At 41.0% G+C, this 6777-nt stretch overlaps 1 pseudogene; it reads right to left on the bottom strand.

Annotated features, from left to right (window-relative positions):
• Window positions 1-1557: 1557 nt before the first annotated feature.
• Window positions 1558-2418, bottom strand: LOC102469556 (40S ribosomal protein SA-like; annotated as a pseudogene).
• Between the last annotated feature and the right edge of the window lie 4359 nt (window positions 2419-6777).

The raw sequence follows: 6777 nt of genomic DNA on the forward strand, positions 1-6777 counted from the left end.
ACTTCCTGTGTACTGTTCAAACAACTAATACTTCCAATCTTTCAACAATTATAGAAGACATAGTTTAGTTAATATTTTAATAGCTATCACCCTCATTTGGGCAAATGGAAATGTAATGTTTACAAGTACCCCCAAAATTATTCTGGGATTGAATAGTTATTTTGCAAGTTCTCCGGGGCAACCCTCTTTGACCACATTTCACAGATATTTTAATCTTATCATTTTTACTCAAGGACCAGCAGTGGCTCCCTATTGATCCTTAAATTAGATACAGATGTTTCCATCTGCATAATGCTCAGCCTATCTCTCTAATCTGATTTGTCAAGTTAGCTCACTTCTTAGTTCCCTAAAACTCAATTACTAAATTATGAAGCTTTATTTACTTAGTTAATTATTTTGTCTAGAAGACCATCTAATTCATTCCTTTATTTTCAGATAAAAACAAGTTGAGATAGTCTGAGCTGGATGACTAGTTCGATGGGGCTGGGCTTAGGCCAGGTCGTCTTATTCTCCACTTGGTTGTCTTTCTCTGAAACTCTGTTGCTTCCTGACAATCCCATTTTCACCTTTGTGTCTGTGGCACTTTCCAATATGCCACCTCTTTCCTTTTAACATTTGTCTTCTCATTGCCCTGCAAACATTGCTTTAAAACTCAGCTCCTTTTAAGACTAGCCCTTTTGGGCCAACAGGTGGTGTGGTGGCCATGACCAACCCTGGTTTGAATCTTGGATGTGGTGGCTTGCTTTCTCACTTTCCCCCTTTCTCTTTCTGTCTCTCTCTGGTGGGCATATATGCCCTATAGCAAATTAAAATAATAATAAATAAATAAAATTGAAAAAAACCCTGACACCTTAGCAACCACAAAAAAAAAAGTACAACTCGCCTTCTAACCTCAGGTGGCTCTAACCTGCTGTTATATAGTGTCAAAATGTCTTCCTAGATACTATAAGCCCTCTCTTCCATATCCATTCATGAATTAAATCCAGTCAAACTAATATGACTTCGGGATTATTTCACTTCCTGATATTTTTATGTACATTTTGATTCTGTAGTCATGTACTCCTTGACAGAGATTTCTCTATCATTTTCTTCCACTTTCTATCCCGATGCTTAACACAGTGGTTCCTTTCACAGACATTAGTTCAATATCTATTGACAGAAAAATAGAAATGGGGCAAGTTGCCTTATCATGTTATATCTTTTTGTTTTTAGAACAAATAGAATTTTTTTCTCTGTTGATGCGATACCTGTTTAAAACTGACCACACTAGGACAAACACGTTCAGAATCAATTCTTCTTGGTCTTGGAGGTGTGATATGATAGTATAGTGTATATTGCAAGTATTTGTCATCTGTAATACTTGTAGCACTGAATTTGGAAGTGATTTACCTTTTTTGTTTAAATAGAGGGAGTTCAAAGTTATCCTTATATCACCGTAACATTTACATTCTTGAGTGGTTAGAAAGGGTGGAGTTTATTTTATTTTTCTAGAAACTTTTGTTTATTTTCCTCCTCAACCTTATTTACACTCTATATAAGAATCTTTGAAACAATAGCTTAAGACCACTTAGCAGTTTTTCCTCACCCATTCAGTGGCCTGAGCAGTGGGAGCTGCAGGCCAGTCTTCAGCAGTAGGGAACTGTAGGTGGGCACAGAGGACACCTTCAGGCTTTCCAACCAGTCTGCAACCTCTGGCTGAGTAGCAGTATACTCAGGAGCTGGAGCAGTCCACTCACCCTGAAATTCCTCCTTGGCCACCTTTTCAGCAGCTGCCAATTCCTCCTTTTCAAATCTCTTCAGGACTTATGCAGAAGTAGAGATCAGGCATGACCTTCCATGGCTGTTCACAAGAAATGTGCCACGCATGTGCAGAACTTCCCTAGCCAGCATCTACCACATCACACCCACTGAGCAAACTTCCTTGTTGTTGCATAGGATGGCAATGCCCACACAGCACAGAGGCGAATCTGTGTTGCACGGAGCAATGGTAGGTAGATTAACATAAGATGCCTCTGTGAGGGGCTGGTAGTCGGTCCTGGGATCAGTAATCACCAGAAGATGTGGCTCCTAGAAGGCTGTCTGGATGTGGTTAGTGAAGGTTCCAGGAGTAAAGCAGCCAGCAAGATGAGTGACTCCAGTGGTAGCAGCAAACTTCAGCATAGCCCTCTGTCCAGTATTCCTAGAAGACACAACACTGATGTTGGCAAGATTTTTGATGGCAACAGTGGCACAAGCTGCCAGCAGAAGCTTCTCCCAGGTCTTGTTTAGACTTATGATACAGATGCCATCACTTTCCGTGTTGTAGATATCCTGTTCCATTTGGAAATCAAGGTTGTTGCCACCAAGGTAGGTTCCTGCTGCAACAAATTTGAGGACATCATCCTCCCACATTTGTAGGACGTCAAGGACTCCAGACATTGTGAAAATTTTCCTTCAAGTTACAGTCAGAATCCAGAGTGCCTCATAGACGTATGTGGGTAGCATGGAAAGAGAGTTACAACTTTAAATGAGCCTGTCTTCACAAGTAACCTTGCATAGGTATGTTCTGCTATGTGATAGCTTAATATCTAATAGGGCTATCTAATAGCCCTGATTTTTTCCCCAGAACAATAAATAAAGGCTCTGAGATTTCACCCTGCTTACAAGTTACCAAGTTAGCCTGCCATAATTTCATGGGTTCTGGTAAAAGAATAGAAACTCCTGAATCAGACACAAAGAAAAAAAAAATTACCTACAACAATAGCAATAGCCAAAGAATTGACATTCACACCAGTTTCCAAGCCACATTTCCCATAGAGCCCCATGACAAAGCTAAGACATATGCAATATATTATGTTATAGGAGAAGACCACTGAGCTTAGAAAACCATAACCCTTTATAATGAACTGTAAGCAAACCTACCCAAACTTTGTTCTCAAGGAAGACATTACTATTATAAAAACATCCTTGAAAAAGTAGTCCAAAGCTAGACTGTCAATACCCCTGCTTATAAGACATGAAGAAAGAAGAGAATCATGGAAGAATTGTCTCCCGACAGAGTTTGCTGTGTACTAGTACCAAATATATGACCCTAGTACATAGATTAGAGCTATAGTAATGACTCCAGCAGGCCAGAAAGGCCACATTAAAGGTGGCATGGCCTTGCCAACAAGGAGATTCTGTCTAGGTCTTTGGAATTGAAGGGAAAGAGACAAGCAATGCTTTGCTTAGCTAAAGGGGGGGAGGAGGAGCAAATGTGAATAAATTGCTATATATTAAGGATTGTTCGGCCATTAAAATGAACAAAACCATGGTCTATAGAGAATAATTGTGTGTTAGTCTATTTATGTTGCTATAATTGAATACTACAGACTGGGTAATTTATAAGGAACAGAGACTTATTTCACAGTTCTAGAGGCTGGAAAGTGTAAGGGCATGGTCCTGGCATCTGATGAGGGCCTCTGTGCTATGTTGCAACATGGTGGAAGGCATTGCAGGGAGAGGGGACAAGAGAGCCAGAGAGCTTGCTTTTGTAACAGAGCCACTCCTATAATAGCAACCTTAATGCATTCATTAGGTCAGGGCCTTCATAACCTACCGACCCTTTATTAGGCCCCACCTCTTCTGGGTTTTGTTGTTGTTGTTATAGGGCAAGTGCACTTGCTGAGGAGACAGAAAGACAGACAGCAATAAATCAACCCCTCCCTGGGTGGGGGAGGGGGATGATGGCCATGCTGCAATCCCTTCTCTTCCATTTTCCTTTTGGGATTTTGGGCACACATGCACCTGCACCAGGCATAAGTTTTAAGCCTCCAAGTCTGGGACTTGAACAGCAGTAGGCCATGTGGGAGTTCAGTGACATAACCATTATTCCATCTGCTGGTTCCAAAGTCCCAACTCTTAATATCATCACAATGACAGTTAAGTTTGAACATGAATTTTGGTGGGGACATTTAAACCATAACAAAGTGTGTGCAGTGAAAAATAATGGTGAAATAACCTAGATAGAGACCATAAAAGACCATGAAGAGAAACAAGGAAAGGTGATAGTGAAGAAGAGGAGAAAGAGATGGGGGCAAAGGATAAAATGATAATACAAGACAAAGAGAAAGTAAAACCATCAGCTTTTATTTAGCTGCCATCTCTGAAGAAGAGCAGTGTTCTCAGTAGAACTGATATCAGTGGTCAGCAAACTATGACTTGCAGGCCAAATCTTTTCTATTGCCTATTTCACAAATATTTATTGGAATACAGTCATGCTCCCTCTTTAAAAAACAAGCAAACGTATTGTCTACAGCTGCTTTTTTCAGTACAGGGTGAAATCAAGTAGTTAGTACAAAGACCATATGACTTCGGGAACCAGCAGTTAGCGTAAAGGCTATGTCACTGGACTCCCACGTAGTCGACCGCGGTTCGTGTCCCGGACCTGGTGGCTTAAAACTCACGCCAGGCGCGTGTGCGTGCGTGCCCAAGATCCTGAGAGGAGAATGGAGGAGAAGGGATTGTGGCGTGACCATCCCCCCTGGGAGGTGATTTCTCGCTTTCTGTCTCTATGTCTCTCTCTGTCTGGCGAGCGCACGTGCCCTACAATGAAAATCTCTCAAAAAAAAAAAAAAAAGACCATATGACTTCAAAACCTAAAACATTTATTATCTGCCACATCATAGTAGAATTTGGTGACCCTACATTAGATGAGTCTACTCGGATGGATTTGAATCCTGAATGTCATGGATAGACTACATGGCAGGAACCTGTAATTGACTACAAAAATTTGTTTTTTCCTTTTTGGTGCAGTGAGGCCATATTTCCTAAACACCCTTGTTACTAAGTTTGATCATGTGACCAAGCTCTTCTCCAGTGGGATGTGAGCAGAATGGTGTGTGCTACGTTTTGGCCTGGTCTATGAAACCTCTCTACACATACCACTCCTTCATTTTCTCTCTTTTGGTTTCCTGGGATTTTAACATCCAGCATGGCTTTAGAAGTAATATATTGACAGTAACAAGCCAGAATCCCTGAGGTTCACTACGATCCCAAGCATTCATTGTAGACTATTAAATGAAAAAGAAATAACTTCTTTGCTTTTTATGCTGTTGAAATGTTGAGATGTATTAGTTACTTCAACCTACACATAGCCAGAATCTATCCTCTCTGCACTTCTGAGAATGATTTTTTTCCCCTGTAACTTTTAAATCTGACCATGGGGAATAGATATTTGTCATTTTTTTTTTTTTTTTTTTTTTTTTTTTTTTTTTTTTTTTTTTTGATGGTGGTTATTCTGCAGGGAATAACCACCTTGAAGGGAAAATACCCAAAGAAATGAAGTGAAAAGGCTGCCTCCCTCTATGGAAGCCAACATGGGACAGATATTTCCTCTTCTTCCCTCTCTTGATAGTGGCAGCCATCCTGTGACCACAGCTTTGACTGAACAGATAATCCTACCATTATGAATACTGAACAAGTGAAGCAGAGATGTGAGGACCATCAGAGGTCTTCATGGCACTGATGGCATCAGATTGCTGTGGTTTAGCAGTGAACGCTCAGTGATAGTGAGCACTATTACACCAGCATTGCCTTTCTACATGTGCCCTTCTTCTGGAATGTTCTTGGCTATGTTTTGGATGTTTATTTGTTTTCTTATTTCTTTTTGTTTTCTTAATTCATAGTAGTGTGCGTGTGTGTGTGTGTGTACATGTAAGAGTGTAACAGTAAGAGAGACAGAAAGAGAAAGGAGCATCCTCCAAGAAAGGAGCATCCTCCACAGTATCTGGTCACAGTTCAATCCCCTTCTACCGGTCCTCCAGCCCATCAGATCTTGGGCACTTGTATGCATTCCTGGCATGTTTCAGCCTGGCCAGTCCAAAGGTTCCAACTGAAGACTCCATACAAGATTCGGCTCTTCTTTAGCAGTGTATTTCTACTGCACCACGGAGCTGACTTACTTTCCTCACTTCTTGATTGTAGAAGTTTATACTGTTAAACTTGCCTACATACTTTAAAATCCCCTTCTCTGTATGTAACGAGTTAAAGTTGGCAAGAGAATAATTTGCACAATACAGTGGCCTTGGAAGGGAGAAGTAAAGCAGTACCCATTATTCTTTGAAAGTTTTTGTGGTTAGATGCAGTGGCAGACAGAATTAAAGGTGCCATCAGATTCCAGGCTGTACTTGCTCTCCTTAACCTCTACTTCCAGTTCTTCCCATCAAGAGCAGACCCTTTGCCCAACAGCTTCAGAATCACCATCAGTTATTTCATGGGTGACTTACTGAGATGTCACTTCACAGAAGCCCAGCTGCCTTAAATAACCCCAAAGGCCTCCTTGTCAAAATCCTGCTTTGGTGGCTGACCATGCTTGGTGGGAGCCTCCTGATCCTCTAATTCCTTCCTGGATGCTCTCTTCCCCAGTAATTCTTACAATTTGTTGGCTCGAATTTTTATGTTAAATCTCTCATCCACTAGTACCCATTGGTTCTATTTTTAACATCTCTTCTTTTGTAACCAAAAATTCCACACTACTTACCATGATAATCCATTCTTCTATGACCAAGGCCCTCACTCTCCAATATCATCTGTACCTCAATGCTTCAAACTGAGTTTCATTCTAGAACATCCTAGCTCCTATGCAAAATTTCATACAAATCCACACCTTCTGTTTTCTATCTTTTAAAATTAATCAATTTAGGGACCAGCAGTTAGCGTAATGACTATGTCGCTGGACTCCCACGTAATCAACCGCAGTTCAAGTCCCGGATCCAGTGGCTTAAACCCATGCCGGGTACATGTGCGTGCATGCCCAAG

Source organism: Tupaia chinensis, unplaced genomic scaffold, assembly GCF_000334495.1.
Source record: "Tupaia chinensis unplaced genomic scaffold, TupChi_1.0 Scaffold000263_1, whole genome shotgun sequence".
NCBI lineage: Eukaryota > Metazoa > Chordata > Mammalia > Scandentia > Tupaiidae > Tupaia > Tupaia belangeri.